This window comes from Eleutherodactylus coqui, chromosome 1 (genome assembly GCF_035609145.1).
Source record: "Eleutherodactylus coqui strain aEleCoq1 chromosome 1, aEleCoq1.hap1, whole genome shotgun sequence".
NCBI classification, from domain to species: Eukaryota; Metazoa; Chordata; class Amphibia; order Anura; family Eleutherodactylidae; genus Eleutherodactylus; species Eleutherodactylus coqui.
In genome coordinates, this window is record NC_089837.1 from 457,251,787 (window position 1) to 457,269,351 (window position 17,565).

Below are 17,565 nucleotides of genomic sequence, written 5' to 3' on the forward strand. Positions count from 1 at the left end.
CTGGCTATAATGAGTCCATGTGTTGTCTATGGAATGTATGGGCAGCAGGTGGTCTAAAATACACCTGTCTGAATAGGCCCTAACTTAAACATGGCCTGAAGTTCAAGCAGAAGCCTTCACTATTTGTGGTCATAGTTTAATTAAATGAATGGAATAGGGTGGAAAGTCAATTACATAATGATATGCTTGTTACACCCAACATAGGACAAGGAGCGTATAAGTGCTCTGTCTGCTAACCGAAATGTGCAGCTCAGTTTCGCTATCTGTCAGCTAGATGGACACACCCTATACTCATAGGCCATTTTTCACAAACTGGTTACTCTTCTTTTCTTGACCAAGCTACCAGCCAGACTCGCTTTGTTAGGTTTCCTTTAAAGAGTTTTTTTGTAGCATTTTTCTACCTTGTAAAATATGCTGTGAATTCCATTGTGCTAGTGTTCTTAGGCCTGCTTCACACGGGCGAGACGCACAAATAGGAACCCCATTCTTTGAATGGGGTCATATACGTGAGCGATTTCTTGCAATTAAATCGCAGCACATTCCATCTTGTGCGGGTTCTCGCATCACACCACCCATAGTCTTCAATGGGACCCACGGCAGCTTAAGCTAACTCCAGACGTGAATCGCAGACCGAGATCGCCCTTGCGATCGAAAGCTCCGAGGATGCAATGCGTTTTAATAGGTAACACAGCCTCACGTCATTTCCGGTATGCAGGGAACTGCCGCTGCGGCAGAGGTTTGCGGAGTTTCTTCCATTGTTTTCAATTGGAGACCTTTCATCGCATCACATGCACTTTGCACATGGTCCGATGCTGCGTCGGGTCCCATTGAAAACAATTTGCAGAGCAATGCGAGGGCACACACAAGGTAGGACATGCCGCGGTTTGATTCCCGCATGCACCACATTGTCCATGTGTACGACCCCATTCAAAAGAATGAGCTACATATCTGTGCATCTCACAATGCAAAAATCTCGCAAGATTTTCCCACCCGTGTAAAGCCGGCCTATTTTTCAGAGAAACCTATTGCCTGAAACCTAGAGCATGATGTGATTTGCAAAAAAACACTACTGACCCCAAAACAAGACCAAAAGTGAGGGAAAATGCCACAAAAACAATGCATTGTTTGTAGTATGTTTAATAACTCCCTTTTGACTTACAGTTAACATCTGGAATTTTTGCATTTTCTGTTGCAAAAAAAAAATGCAGGAAAAAAGCGCCAGAAAAAGACCGTAATAAAACTATGTGTTCTGGCAAAGAACGCTAAATGTGAAACCAGCTTAATAACAGGTTGGCTTCGTGCTCAGTTCCTTGTGTTCACCGATTACTTAAAGTTGGCTATCTTCCTGAGCAGTTTACACAAACATATTATAGAACATTGACTAATGCAATTATATTAATTCTTTTCCGTAAGTGCTTAACAAAATGCCATTTTTTCGTAGTTCTATATTCATGAAAGCCCATCGCCAGATTTACTGTCACAGTCACGTTTCTATTAGTAATAGCGACAATAAAGTCACAGTAACTGCTACTAGTTTATGAAAGTTCCCCACCATATTTGGTGGTGGTGAACAACGTGGCTATGATCAGTTGAACACAGAATATTCTTTAACAGGCATCTCCCCATTGGACTATGTAAAACATGCTACTTTTGATAGAGTACGTACCTTGCCACCAAGACAATGGATCACCGGCATGATCGGTATTTTTACTGGTTGGCCAGTTAAAGTAAAAACTCTGCAGTGTATATGGTAGAGATACTGTACAGTTTATCTGCTGAGTACATATGCAGGGGCATAGCTAAAGGCTCAGGGGCCCAGGTGCAAAAGTTTATCTTGGGGCTCCCCAACTTCTATTAACCCCTTAATGCAGAGGCGTAACTTGAAGCTCCTTCGGCATCAATGCAAAACTTGCAACAGGTCTCCATCTATAATGCTTTATTAATAGTACTGGGCTCCCTATATGGAGAAAAGAGGCCTTATGGGCCTCGTAAGGCTCCTGGGCCTGGGTGCAACCACATCCACTATCATTATGCCAGTGTACATGTGTATGTTGGATAGCTGTACAGGGGAATGGTTTGGAGATATAGGAGACATAACTGCCAAATCACACTCAGTGTTAAGCCATACCTCAAAAACATCACCCGTTTTTACCTGGAGGTCCTATGACCAATTGTGTCGGAAATAGCTATTTAACAACCATTTGATCTACCATGTCCCAAATCTCTGTAACTAGGAGTTTACAAGTTTAAGGGCGCTAGTATATAAGCACCAGTGGCCACAACTACCACTCATGATTTACTAATAATTACCAAACTGAATTTGCAAATTCAGGTTAGGCCTGGCAGTCAGAGCCAAATTGTGAGCATTAATGGTGCTCATGTAATAGTTCCCTAGAGAGCTTATTAGAATTTCTGCAATAATCGCCCAATCGCTACCAATTATTTCCTGCTGTTAACATGTGAAGTGATCGAACACCTAATGATTATTCACTCGTTTCCTGTTGATCGCATCCCTGTCTTTAATTCACAGAAATGGAGAAACAAGGCCATATATCACATGAGTCAGCTGCGCCCCAGCCAATCGTCTCCTTATATAAAAATGATAATGAGCGCAATAATTAAAGAGAAAATTATAATGTAATGTAAATGAGAACCACACTTTTAACAAGCCTGTCCTTGGTCAGTGCATATGGGATATAACAGGTTGTTACTAAGAACTGCAGTATGTCACCATAAAAATCGTGTTATTATCAGAGCCACTCCCCTCACCGAAGCATTTTAAACCCTATAATTTGCCATTAGTCAGTATAAGTTCTTTATTGCGTTTTCTCATCATTTTATAGTATTTCTCAACAGATATAAATAGGTATGTCCAAATCAGCCTAAAATTATAGCTGTCATCACCTACGCCTGGATAACATACCAAATCCTTAGCTCCCCCTATCTGTCAGCCACCGTATTTCGGAAAATCTCGGAATACGGCATCAAAACTTTGAATGTTTTCTTAATTTTCCAGTTAATGCTTTGCAAATTCATGGTATTTTACATGGAAATGCAGAATTTATTTTTCTCCTAGAAAATTCACATTATAAAAAAAACCTTCTACTGTAATGTATTTGTACATTTTTCTAATTTGTCTAACTGGACAGATCTGATTGTTTAACAACCACACCCCATTTACTGCAGTTAAAGGGGTCTGTCCACTTTGAATGAACCTTTTTTGTTAGACGGACCTCATGACATCAAGGTAATGACAGGTTGTCCTGGGACCCTCAGCAATCAGATGTAACCTGTGAGGGAACCCAAAAGCAAGTGTTTAATTCCCCTGCAGTGCAACCACAGGGCAAAAGAGGAATTACACAGTTTGCACTTAAAATAATGGGCTTTCTGTGTGATTGATGGACATGCTGGGTCCTCCAGAGCAGGAGATACTCTTTGTTTCATAGGTAAGAAAGCTTTTATTTTGATTTTCATGTAAAAGGAAATTATTCTTGCTCTAAACTATACATATCCATCCTCTACAGACAATGTAGTAAAGATGTGCGTGCTTCCAATAGGGCAGAACCGTAAAAACAAGCACATGCAAGAGATCAATTAGTATATTGTTTGAAAGGAGATGAAAGATGATGATTAACATGTACATAATTAATGTATATGAGAACCACCTCTATTGGCCTTGTCCCAAATGGTTAGTTCCTAGTTTTATGGGCACTTAGTATGATCAAGATCAGTGGTGACACCTTAATAAAAACTTTGGAGGGAGTCCCCGGCCCCAGCTATTTTTTGGCAGATCTTGGAATATCAACAGTACTACTTGATAATCTAAAGTATGGAGGTAGAGGCCGCTTGTTCCCATGTTGGCAGTTATTTCTATGTGTGGTTGCACTTACATATTACAACATGTTTGAACATTAAAGAACACCTTTCGTTGAAGCTCAAAATTTAGGTATAAATGTCATAAAGTACTTCCCACAACCCAAGTCATCATCCCAAGGGTCCACATAGCAGAAATATGAGTTACTCCATGCAGTATCCTCACAAAAGACAACTACTCAAGCTGCTGATGCAGAAGTGGTCTAGCAGCCAAGTTCCTTTTTTGATATCTTGTGTTGTTTTATTCATATACTGTTACTTTACAAAGTGTGTAGCTGAGTGACAAAGCGTAAGGTGGACAGCGGCTCTCGGAGATGACAGGTGAGAGATTTGCCCCATGTGACGCAATCTGTGAGACTCAACAGGACATCAGTGAGCTGTATCCAATGGGCTGCCCAGAGAACACTGCTTTATAAGTCTTTGCATTAGAGGCCCACCAGAGTTAGGCTGCGACCCCTGGCTGCTGAGGGAGTATCAGTGATTTTTCTGGGCACTACAAGATGGATTGTTCCAACAGAGGGACGCCATCAAAAGCTGTGCTCTATACCTTGTGTCTGTCCTCACACAAGCCAAAGCTAGGTCCCGGTTTGCAGTTTTGGAAAATAAAGAATTTTACCATGCAGTAGTCACTTGATTCCTCCTGACACAACCCTTTCCAGGGCACCTGTGAGTGCGCGCACTTCTCACAGCAAGATGTTCCGGATTGTATGAAATCAACTGCAGATACGCGCTGATTTCCAGTCAAAATTTGCACCAATGTTACGGATTTTTACAGTTTTTTCAATGCAGAAATGCTGCGGAATGTGCATTGGAAATTTCCACTGTGGACATTCCGCAGCATTTCGACCACGTGTAAACATATCGTAAGTCAGCTTGAGCTATGCTGCCACATGCAGAGTGACCTCACTAGTAATATTGTCTCCCACAGTAGCCTCAGTAATAAGTGCCCCCTATCTTGGCCCCAGTAGTAACAGTGACCCCACTGTGTCCTTAGTAGTAATAGTGTCCATATATTGGTCCCAATAGTAATAGTGCCCCCCACAGTGGCCTCAGTAGTAATAGTGTGCCCCATATCAGCTGTAATAGTAATAGTGTCCTCTATATCAGTCCCAGTAGTAATAGTGACCCCCACGGTGGCCTCAGTAGTAATAGTGTCCCTCACAGTAGCTCCAGTAGTAATAGAGACCCCCACAGTGGCCTTAGTAGTAATAGTGTTCCCCATATCAGCCACAATAGTAATAGTGTTCCCTATATCAGTCCCAGTAGTAATAGGGACCCTCACAGTGGGCTCAGCAGTAATAGTGACCCCCACAGTGGCCTCAGTAGTAATACTGCCCCCCACAGTTTCTTCAGTAGTAATAGTGACCCTCACAGTAGTTCCAGTAGTAATAGTGACCCAAACAGTGGCCTCAGTAGTAATAGTATCCTCTCTATCAGCTGCAGTAATAATAGTGTCCCCTATATATGTCCCAGGAGTAATAGTGTCCCCCATATTGGTCTTAGTAGTAATAGGGACCCCCAGAGTGGCCTTAGTAGTAATACTGCCCCCCACAGTGTCTTCAGTAGTAATAGTATGCAAATGTGGCAGCATATAAGGGTACAACTAATTATTCAACATAAAAACAAAAGCTTTATTAATCCATGTAGCCAATTCAGGCAACGTTTCGGCCACACATTGGCCTTTATCAAGCCATCTGACCAGACAAGGAGTCAATGCTGAAAAAAATAGTGACTCTCACAGTAGCTCCAGTAGTAATAGTGACCAACACAGTGGCCTCAGCAGTAGTAGTGACCCCCACAGTGGCCTCAGTAGTAATACTGTCCCCCACAGTGTCTTCAGTAGTAATAGTGACCCTCACAGTAGCTCTAGTAGTAATAGTGACCCCTACAATGGCCCCAGTAATAATAATATTACTACTGGGGCTGATATAGGGGATACTATTACTAATAGTGAATGAAATATATAACCCCAGCAGCAATGATTTGCATGTGTTCTCTGTTATGTATGTTACACTAAGCTGAACCATCTCCATATTTATAAACCAGACATAATAAAGGCAGGGATATCTGATAAAGCAGGTGATAAACAGATTTAGCATCTCTCTGTTAATTCTGCTTCTGTTTTTGCCATCTTGAGAGAATAGCATCACATATTTAAATTGAAATGAAAAGTGGGCTACTCTAAAGGACTATTTAGATGGGACGAAGATCGGGCAAACTAGTAATAGTGTCCCTCACAGTAGCTCCAGTAGTAATAGTGACCCCCACATTGGCCTCAGTAATAATAGTGTCCCCTATATCAGCTGTAGTAGTAATAGTGTCTCCTACATCGGTCCCAGTAGTAATAGTGTCCCCTATATCGGTCCCAGTATTAATAGTGACCCCCACAGGGTCCTCAGTAGTAAAAGTGTCTCCCACAGTGTCTTCAGTAGTAATAGTGACCCCCACAGTAGCTCCAGTAGTAATAGTGACATCCACAGTGGCATCTGTAGTAGTAGTGACTCCCACAATGGCCTCTGTAGTAATAGCGATCTTCACAGTAGCTCCAGTAGTAATAAAGACCCCCACAGTGGCCTCAGTACTCATAGTGACCCCCACAGTAGCTCCAATAGTAATAGTAAACCCCACAGTGGCCTCAGTAATAATATTACTACTGGGGCTGATAGGACTGGGGGCACCATAATCATAATTGTATGCTCACTTACCTATAATAAACATATACTATAATAAACATATACTTACACCATTTTGCTGAAAACGTGGGTTGGCCACAGCTTTATTAACATTTTTAAAACATATTTTTTAACCTTCAGTTTAACTTAATTTATCTCAATCTAACTTTCTAACGCTTTCCCATGCCGTAAACTGTTGAACTTTTTAAACCGTAACAGCCACAGGACGTTCGTAAGCCCCTGTTTTTCCTTGGGCTTGAAAACTCTCCTCTACGCCGTAGCCCGCATGGGAAGCTCCCGGCCTACTTTCACCAGCTGTGACAACTTCCATAACAGTCCTTATTCCACCTCAAGTCCTTCTACCCTTCACCCTGCCAGGGCGGGTGGGTGGGCGTCTGCTTCTTTTGCGTCCGTCTTCTTCCCTTCCTTGGCTGTTTGTGCTCTTTCCCGCTCTCCTCTTTCTCCTTCCTGTCTTAGCTCCTCCCCCCACTACCTCCGCTCGCTAATGTTAACCCACTCCTTTCCTGCCCCCAGTCCCACGCCGCATCGTTAAACACTTTGCGGCATACAAAGAGGACACTATTACTAATAGTGAATGAAATATATAACCCCATCAGCAATGATTTGCATGTGTTCTCTGTTATGTATGTTACACTAAGCTGAACCATCTCCATATTTATGAACCAGACATAATAAAGGCAGGGACATCTGATAAAGCAGGTGATAAACATATTTAGCATCTCTCTGTGAATTCTGCTTCTGTTTTTGCAATCTTGAGAGGATAGCATTAAATATTTAAACCAAAATGAAAAGTGAGCCACTCTAAAGGCCTATTTAGATGGGACTAAGTTCGGGCAAACAATGCCCATCACTCATCCCCGCATACACTCGCTCCCATTTACAATGGTTTCCTTCCCATCAGCGATGTTTTCACTCATGCGATTTTGCGAGAGCAAAAAATCGTGACATGCTCTATCTTTCTGCAATGTGCGATTTTATTATATCCCATGTTTCCCTATGGAGCCTCCTTTTTATCGCATCGCGACACAACAAACTGAGTAGGTGCATCAGAAAAGCGCATCTAAAAGAACACATGGTTTCCTTTAGGTTCTATGAGATGAACGATTTTTTGATGCGCCTGTCCTATCTTTTGACGGTATGGCGCCTGCAGCTCCAATAGACTCCTATGGGAGCCGGACGGCAAATGAAGAGGGCTGAGGGAAGGGAGAGGGAGCGGCATACTCACTAATAGCAGCTGCGTCCATCAAAGCATGTCGTGGCCGAGTACGTCTGTAGTTACGGACACGACATAGAAGATATGAAAGTTAGGATACTGAAAGGCAATTTCAAGTCACAAAGCCATAGAAGAATTTGGGAATACAAATTCATAATAACTTTTGATACTTTTAATGAAAGGTTAAATTCTTCACAAGGATTCATGCGTGAGTGGGAAGTATGAGAAATCTATAGCACAGATAACACTGCTGGCCTGGTAAACCCCCCCCAACAGTAATTCAGGAACCATAAAACTTTCACCCCCTTATCAGTGACTATTCTTTTAAGTGCAAATTAATCACATCCATGTCTGTGCCTTGTCATAAGTATGTGTGTATTAATATGCATGCCTCTTCAGATCCATTTCATTATCCTTTGATGAAGGACTCGGAGTAAGTCTTCAAGCTCGCATTAACATCATGAATTTTTTTAGCCTTTAAAAGGTATCATATCTACAAGATTACTTGGTTTCTCTTGCTGAGAACAATCACATTTTGCAAGTGGCGTGAAACTCACCAGAATAGGATGTGCAGAGACTGATGGTTCATGTGAAATATGGGCTATAGGCTGACCATAGAATATATGAGCTGTATAGCACACAGCCCAAATATATGGCCGTGTGAATGGGCCTTAGGACAGGAGAGATGCTAACGATTAGAACCAGAGATAACATAAGCTCTCTACTTTATTATATACAAGTGTTTCTGTGTATACATTATTCATTGTTGCATATAATATTCTGTATTTGCATCTATATCATATTTTGTAATACACATACAATTATCAGATTGATTCTCACGGCATTAAAAGAAATTGTCCTGCAAAGATACTCCCCATCCTAGTTGCAGCCCTAGGGGCACATGCTGACACATGAACATGACATGGGGTTCATTTAAATGGTTGGGTTTAGTACCCCAGGCCAATCTATGCAGTATCTCTCCATATTCTGACTGATTATCCTGGGTGGGGGGTGCCCAGTTTATGACACCCATATGCCCTCAGCTGACAACCTCTTTAATTGCAAGGGTATGCATAGAAGGGAAAAGCCTTAGCATTTGTTATCATCAACACCAGGGGCGGATTTGAAGGTTGCCAAAAGCGGGCGATCACTTCTCTTAGACCACTGCTTCCGACGTCAGATTGGTCCATTGGGGCACAGAGGGTAGCTCTGAGACCAAGCCCCAACCAGTACTCCTCAACTTGTAGATAACCTTGATTGCTGTCACTCTGACACTGATCATTCAGTTGTGGGAGCTAGGAGTAGCACCTATCGCTGCTGCCTCTATAATAGAGCATGTGTACATGTAGGAGCATAGCTGCTAATCTACTTGCTACTACGCTGGGTCTAGAGGTTGTCTTAACACCGGCTAGCATCAGGACATTCTCTGCTGGGTCCGGTGGCCAAGACCCCCATGACCCATAGTGTAGTGTAACTGTTACAGCGGTAGTTCTGCCCCTGAGTTAACTGCACTAACACTTACGCATTTATGTATTTCAAATGTGATCAGCCATCTTTAACAGGGCCTTACTGTTGCAAAAATAGTGCCACACAGATAGTGCCCCAAAAATAATAGTGGCAAATAGATATTGCCCCTTAATGCTTCAAGCAATAACAGTGCTTCCCCTTGTATCCTGCACAGTACTAATGCTCCCACACTGTAATATCACCCCCTATATGGTTATAGTCCCCATGTAGATATAATGCCCTCCTTTAAATAGTAACAGTGCCCATTTGTGCCGCACACATTTTTATAATGCCCTCTTTCTGTGGTATATAACAATAATGCCCCCTCATAGTACTATTCCCGCTTAGTGCCCACTTACAGTAATGACACCCCCTTAAGTGCATACTGAGTGATAAAGACTAGACGGATCTAGACGGAATGTGTTCTTGTGGGGAGACTTTGAGACCTTTAATTTGACAATCATGGATTTCCGTAAATTGTCGGGCTATACTATGCTTGGTGAATTAGTTTTTTATATTAGATCTATATTTTGCGATACGGGTTCTCAATGCATTTTTAGTCCTGCCCACATATTTTATGCCCCAGGGGCATTCTAATGAGTAAATAATAAAATTGGTTTCACAGTTCAGCTTATACTTTGCTTTTATTTGTATTAGCTCTTCTTTCTCTCCCATCCTGATCGTCTTCCTTCCGTATACTATGTGTTAGCAGCATTTGCAGCTTTTCGTGCCGAATTGTGTATTTTAAAAGGGTTATTTTTTACATTTCCGTTTTTTTTTTCCCTTTCTGGACGAGAAGGAGCTAAAATATTTTGCATAGTTTTGTTCTTTCTGAAAACCACCCTGGGATTCCCATTTATTGAGCCCGTGAGGAAGTGGTCACTCTGCAGAATAGACCAATTCTTCAGCAGTATTTCACTAATCTCCTTATGTTGGTTACTGTATTTTGCGGTAAAGGTGAGTTCGTTTTTTTCCATTTTCCATTCTACTTTTCATATTTGTTCTATTCTCTTGTTAATTCTTTTATTTCTTCTTCCTCTTTCATATGCATATGAACCAATTTGTCTGGATATTTCTTCTCTCTGAAGTTGCCATGCGCGCCATTGGAAGAAAAATATCCCTTATGGTCAACTAGGAAGAGTGAGAAGAAACTGCACAAAAAGAACGGACTTTGAGAACCAAGCAATGATTCTAAAGAAACGCTTCAAGGAGAAGAAATATAGGTGCCGGTGGATTCCCAGGGACACATGTTTGTGCCCTCCACACAATAATTACTGTCTCCATCAGTAATAATGCTGACTCTTCTGCTCTAAAAGTAATAATAACCACCTTCTGCCACCATAATTGATAATGCCATCTTTCCTGCCCCCATTAATAATAATGCTGTCTTTTCTGCCTCCCTTATTAGATGTCCCTTATCTGCTGGCTTAACCCCTTGAGTGGCACGCCCGGAAAATTTCCGGGGACGAGCTCCACTGCCGATAGTGATATAGCCCGGAAGATTTCCGGGCTATGTATCACTATGGGAGCTGCAGAGCACAATGCCACAAGCTGTGACAGTGTGCTCTGCCTGCACAGACCCACACAGAGCAGTGCAAGGGCTTTGAAAAACCAGCAGAAGATATTGCCGACATGTCGGCAATGTCCTGCTTTGTTTACAGGTTGCCATAGAGACCATCGGCTTGTCAGAAGCAAGCGGATGGTCTCTGTGGCAGGGAGAGCTGGTTGTTAGCTGTCAGAGGACAGCTAGGTACCAGCTCTTACAACAGAGATCAGAGAAAACCTCCGATCTCTGCTGTGTTAACCCTTTACATGCTGCAGTCTATGTGACTGCAGCATGTAAAGGGTTGTCACTGCAGCATGTAAAGGGCTGTCACCATCGGACCCCCGGAATGTGATCAGGGGTCCTGATGGGTCCCTGTGGAAGTCCCCTAAAGGGACAAAAAAAAAAATTTAAAAAAATTAAAAAAAAATTATTAAAAAAATAAAAAAAACACTTGTCTCCCTTTACTTTGTAAAAAATCCAAAATACAATCACACATGTGGTATCCATGCGTCGTAATGACCCAGAGAAGGAAGTTAATACATTATTTAACCCCTTAATGACATGGCCCCTTTTTTTCTTTTTTCCCCATTTCTTTTTTTCCTCCCCCCTGTTTAAAAAAATCACAACTTGTCCCGCAAAAAACAAGCCCTCACATGGCCATGTCAATGGAAAAATGAAAAAGTTATGGCTCTTGAGACGCAACTGCAAAACTAGTTGAAATTCAATGATTAGACCATTTTAAAAAACCTGCCCTGGTGGGCACAACAGGGTGGTAGGAAACCTGCCACTCAAGGGGTTAAAGAACAAAAAAACTTTGGTATATCCACCTCCCGTGTGGCTTCAGACTGCACTTCTAATATTCTCACTGGATATGCCGAATCAGTGATAACTAGTGCTTGGGTCCCCTGGGCACCCTGAACATAAGGGTTGCTAGTTTTAGATTGCTTCATGCTTTTTATGTACTGTTTCTTTAGAGCTGGAGCAGGTCAAGTGGGGGAGGAAGTGGTGTGGCGGTCATGTTCTGGGGAGGAATACAAAAGGAGGATGATGTAGACCAGTGTTTCCCAAACTCCAGTACTCTTGGACCTCCACAGGTCATGTTTTCAGGATATCCTATAGTAAGAACACCTGTGGCAATGTCTGAGGCACCGACAATAATTACATCACCTGTGCAACACTGAGGAAATCCTGAAAACATGACCTGTTGGGATCCCTGAGGACTGGAGTTTGGGAAACACTGATGTAGACCAAGCTGAACTCCTGCTAGCCATGAGTCATAGAAGCCTATGGCAAGACAGGCCACTGGTAGTTACACTCTAGGACCATTTTATTGATTGCCTTCATTTGGTGCTCCCCTGGCATGATCTTCCTTCGTAAGGTGCTGCTATCTAAGCACCGGAGCTGACTAATTTGAACAGTTAACTGTTCACATTAGTGTTGTGTTTTCTGAAGCACCTAACATGCAGAATCAATGTGGAATTCATTTCTCCAAGGAATACAGTCACACCAAAACTAGGGCACAAGGAGTCCCCCGAGTTACATCAAACTTTATGTGGCGATCGGTAGATCCTTGATTTGCTGCCCCCGCTACCATAAGCCCCGGACTCCCAATCATATTGTCTCCACCGGTGCACTCTTCTCCGCAGGCCATGTGGACCTGATTCTTACACTCACCTTCAGACCTGTCACACTTGGCTACAAGATAGCAAGGCAGAATAGGAAGTAAAGTTGCCCATAGATGTCTATGGAGAAAAGAGGGAAAGGGAGGAGAACAAGATGTATACGAATGAGCTGTTAGAGCTAATGGTGAGTTGTTTATTTTTATTTATTCACATCTCTACTGGTGAAGACTTCTCCAGTGTTCTCCTTGATCACCCTCACTGTCAAAACTTTGATATTAAGAGTGATGAATGAGTGGAACAGGTTGCCACGGGAGGTGGTGAGTTCTCCTTCAATGGAAGTGTGCAAACAAAGGCTGGACAAATATCTGTCTGGGATGATTTAGTGATCCTGCACTGAGCAGGGGGTTGGACCCGATGACCCTGGAGGTCCCTTCCAACTCTACCAGCCTATGATTCAATGTGTGTGTTTGCTATAGAGAGTTAGGAAGCTAACTCAGCTTTTGCTGTGAGTAGTTTATAGAAGACAGATAAAGGATAGACTCTTCCCACCAGCTAGACAGAACAGAGAATTACAGATACAGAAGGGTGAACTGGTGATAAATGCCATATACAAGCCATACAATGGTAAGTAATAGTGCTGCACCTCTTGCACACATACATGGCAGCTTGTTCTGAAAAGTCATGGATGCTTTAATCTGTATGTCATTTTTGGTAGATAGTGAGCATTTCTCTTGGTAGAAGAGAAGGGTCATTAGATCGCTCTGGACTGTAGATGCTTCATAGACTTGCAGGGTGTAGCCTTACATCGGAGTTCTTCACCATTCTATACCTGTATGTACAATGCCCTTGTAGTGTGCAGCGAAGCTGGGAATGGGTGCGTCGCTGGCACTCTTCAATCCATGTAGTAAGCTCATTTTATGCCATTGGCTACTCTTCGTTTCCTGATACTTTTCACACTCATCTTGGTTACATGCTGCATTCTTTTGAGGTTTTTTTAATATGAAACAGAAATGTAAATTAAATTCATCAAAGAAGAAAGATGATTTACATGCAAGACATCTTCATGTATTCTTAACCAACGATCGTAAATTATACCTGGGATGACAGCTACTACAGAACTTACGTAAAAATGTGATTAGAACCGTATATCACAAATGTCTACATTTTATACTTGGGGCAAAAACATTGCAAATAGTTGTAAGGGGTGGCTGAGACAAGCCGTCTACAGTCATGTACCGCACCCCCTTACAAGAAATGTGTTTGAACTAAGTGCTAGTATTACCTAATGGACTATAACTGTCCTAGTGCCGGAACAGTCCATGCAGAGAAACGTTATGTTATGTGTTGTACCGTTCTAATATGTGCTGTAATATCATTTTGTATGTAGATGCTGTGAAGCCATAACAGTGCGGCCAATTTCACACAAGCGTATTTGCATACGCCTATAATATGAATTCGCAATATGGACATATTATAGATGAAACTGTATCCATATCGCATCAGTATTTCATCTGTATTAGCTTTCACTGGTTTTATTTTCTACTGGGCAAATATGAATTCACGACCTGAAGATTGCAAGTTCAATCCCTGCATGGTTCAGGTAGCTGGCTCAAGGTTGACTCAGCCTTCCATCCTTCCGAGGTCAGTAAAATGAGCACCCAGCTTGGGGGGGAAGTAATAAATAAATGACCTGAAAGCGCTGCGGAATAAGTTGGCGCTATACAAATAAGATATATTTTTTTAATTAAAGATGAAATACTGATGAAATCCAGATACAATAAAGAAGCGTCCATATTTTTAGCAATTTCCACGGACTATAATTGGAGTATTTTGAATTAAAAACAGATAAAAGTAGTGCAGGCTGCTTATTGAACAGACAAGCACGGTGCATGCTTAAAGGGGACTTTTGGGATTTTTTTCTATTCATGACATGACCTTGGACCATTAGATTCCCAGCATCGTTGTCACTACAGACAGCTCAGGAACCATAGCGGAGCAGCCAAGCTTAATATTGCATTGAATTCAATAGGAGCTTCACCTGCAATACCAACGCAGGCCACTGCACTACAGTCAGAATGATCTCCTTCCTCCACCGTCCGTAGCAACAGTGGCTCTGGGAATCAGCTGATCGGCAGTGATCCCGAGTGTTGCACCCCATAGAGACAGGTCATCAATAGAAAAAAAATTGAAAAATCCTGGGCAACCCCTTTAACCAGCGCTCCATTCATACTTCTACACACCATAGTCATATGGGCAGGAGCATAGCTTTAAGAAGTACAGAAGGCCAAAGTCCACTTTAAGCAGAAGACACTAGTTACAGATAGCACATGGTAAGTGGGGACACTGGACGGCCAAGTTGTAAGTCTGCATGCATGTGTGGACAAACTCCGGACCCTCATTAAAATTGGTGGGGGTTCCAGTGATCAAACATTCGCTGATTATGCTGTGGATAGAAAATAAGTCTACTTGGTAGGACAAGCACATTTATGTCCTCGCTGCTGTTACCATTCTGATATTGGCTGTACAACAAGCTGATCGATTCCCAGTGCCTGCGAGTGATGGTGCAAACTGATGAGTAAAAGCTGAAAATGAAGACAGAAATGTCTCAGAACCTCAGACATTGGAAGAAAGACGCTTACAAAGCAGAACAGCGTTGATTCAGTGTTACAACAAAGCAATTCATTTCCCTAGGTAAACATAGCACCTCTTATAACTACATGCCATTGACTTACTAATCCAACCTGGCAGCAACGCCGCACCGTCCTACCGTTGACCTGTGACAAGCAGCAGAAGGATGAAGGACTCTATTCTTACCCTGCAGCTCCCCCTGAAGGAAACCTTGGACAGAAAACCTTGTTAGCTTCACTTCTAGATGTTATCACTGTCCGTCCATTCTGACAGCTGGAACTCCAACATTTTAAGGAGTCAACGCACCTGCTTGGTGCAAGAGAAGCTGTCAAATTAACCTACAACCTCCGTGGGACTGTGCTGGGCTGAATAACACTTCTTGCTTTGCAATAATTCATGATTATAAGGATTACTAGCTTTTTGTTCAATTACAACAAACTTGAAAAAAAGACTTTAAAATATTTTTTCTTAACAATTGTTGGAACTGTAAGAATGCGCTACTGGTGTTCAGGAGGACACAGTCGAAAACTCAGAAGCATCCTGCAGTCACTTTATGGTTCACACCTATGGTTTACACTTTAGAGTACATACCTGGGGTGGAAGCTCTTAGGCTGCCTGTCCACGGGCGTTGCGAAGATCCGCAGCAGGATACCGCCGCCCAGAAGCAGGAACCGGCAGACGGATCTCCGCTGTCAGCCTATCTGACAGATAGGCTGACCACGGAGAATCGTGGTAAATTCGCAGCATGCTGCGAATTGCTGCCAGCAAGCGGAGAATCACAATGATTCTACGCTCGTTGACATGGGGGCAGCGCCTTCCATAGCAAAGCTATGGAGAGCTTCCATTGCGTTTCCCGCGGCCGGATTATCGCCGCGAGGAATGCAATTCAAACCCGCCCGGGGACAGGCAGCCTTAAAAAGATATCTGTGGCCAGAGGCGTAACTAAAAGCTCTTGGGCCCTAATGCAAAATCTATAAAAGGCCCTCCTACCTACTATGTGTCATTTATAATTTATGTTTTCGATAGAGGGGCTTTTGGGCCCCTTAATGCCCCTAGGTCCAGTAGCAAATGCAACCTCTACACTATAGCTATGACCCTGCCTGTGACTATTAGACTCAGGTTGGCCATTAGGTGTAATTAAAGACTGATTTGTGGCTCGAGCACTTATGAGGACATGTTTTGTAGGTATACCCTATTGTAGGAGCAACTGGAAGCAAGAAAGAGGAATAGTGTGTTGAAGCACTCTATGAACTGCATTCGGGTTGTGTGGATATTGTATAGATGACATTTCTACTCTAATTTATATTTATAAATGGACATCCTGGCAAGGAAAGTAGATGACAGGGCCTAACTATAGAGGATGCAGGGGTTACAATTGCACCCGGGCCCAGGAGCCTTAGGGAGTCCATAAGGCCTCTCTTCTCCATATAGGGAGTCCAGTACTATGAATAAAACATTACAGATGGGGGCCCTGTTATAGAGTTTTCATTGGGCCCAGAGGCTTCAAGTTACGCCTCTGACTTAGGCATCATGCACAGGGCACAGACCTCTATATTTCTGCACTATGGAACCATAGGTGCTCTGTGTCTCTGTATGAAATTGCAGCCATACAGAGGTACAATAGAGCTCCATAGGCTGCTATGTGTGCTGTGCCATGGCTTCATGTATCTTAAAGGGAATCTGTAGACTTGGATCATGTTGTCCAAACTACAGGCTGCATAATATAGAGTTGATGTTGCTGAGCAGATTGATATATAGTTTTATGGGGAAAGATTCAGTATAACTTGTATTTTATTCATTTATATCTCTGCACATTCTGAGCGGAACAGTCCAGTGGGCGGAGCTATCAGTGATTGACAGCTATCTGTGGATGACTGTACATACTGGAGGAGCTGCCAATCACTGATTAAACTGCCAAATGGACCACTCAGCTTAGAGTAAGCAGAGATATACATGTATGGGCAGTATGTTTGAGCTGACAGGTGCCTTTAAAGGTTGTAGGTTGCGATAATACAGTCATGTGCATTAGCTTTGCAAAAGACGTTTCCCATAGGAAACCATAGGTTCTTTTAGATGCCATCTTTTGACGTGCCTACTCTGTGTCAAAATGATGCCCATGTGAAAGAGGCCTATGACTGGCTTCACACAGAGAAAATTTCTGTGCAAGCCCTCCATTTGGAACTTCCGCAGCATTTTCAGTAGCAGCAAAGTGAATAAAAATCTTGTCCACAAGCTGCAGAACTAATCTGCACAAAACTAAGCGGGAATTGACATGTGGTGCGGACTTCAATTCTGCAGCATGTCAATTTAATTTACGTTTCTGCTGCAAAATTCACTTCTTCTCAATGAGGGGAAGTAATCCGCAAGGAGATATGCAATAAAACCCGCTTAGGCCTCCTGCAGACGGCCGAGTCGGATCCTGCTGTGAGAATTCTTGCATAACCAGTGCAGCTCACCTGCTCCCGGCGTCTTTTCTCTCTGGGC

At 42.7% G+C, this 17,565-nt stretch overlaps 1 long non-coding RNA gene across 1 annotated transcript; it reads right to left on the reverse strand.

The window, feature by feature from the left end:
* Positions 1-12,685: 12,685 nt before the first annotated feature.
* On the reverse strand, positions 12,686-15,470 carry LOC136582941 (uncharacterized). Its single transcript, XR_010787264.1, has 3 exons — positions 15,268-15,470; positions 14,959-15,035; positions 12,686-13,433 (listed from the first exon to the last, which is right to left on the reverse strand). It is a non-coding gene; the product is annotated as an uncharacterized lncRNA (long non-coding RNA).
* Positions 15,471-17,565: the final 2,095 nt, after the last annotated feature.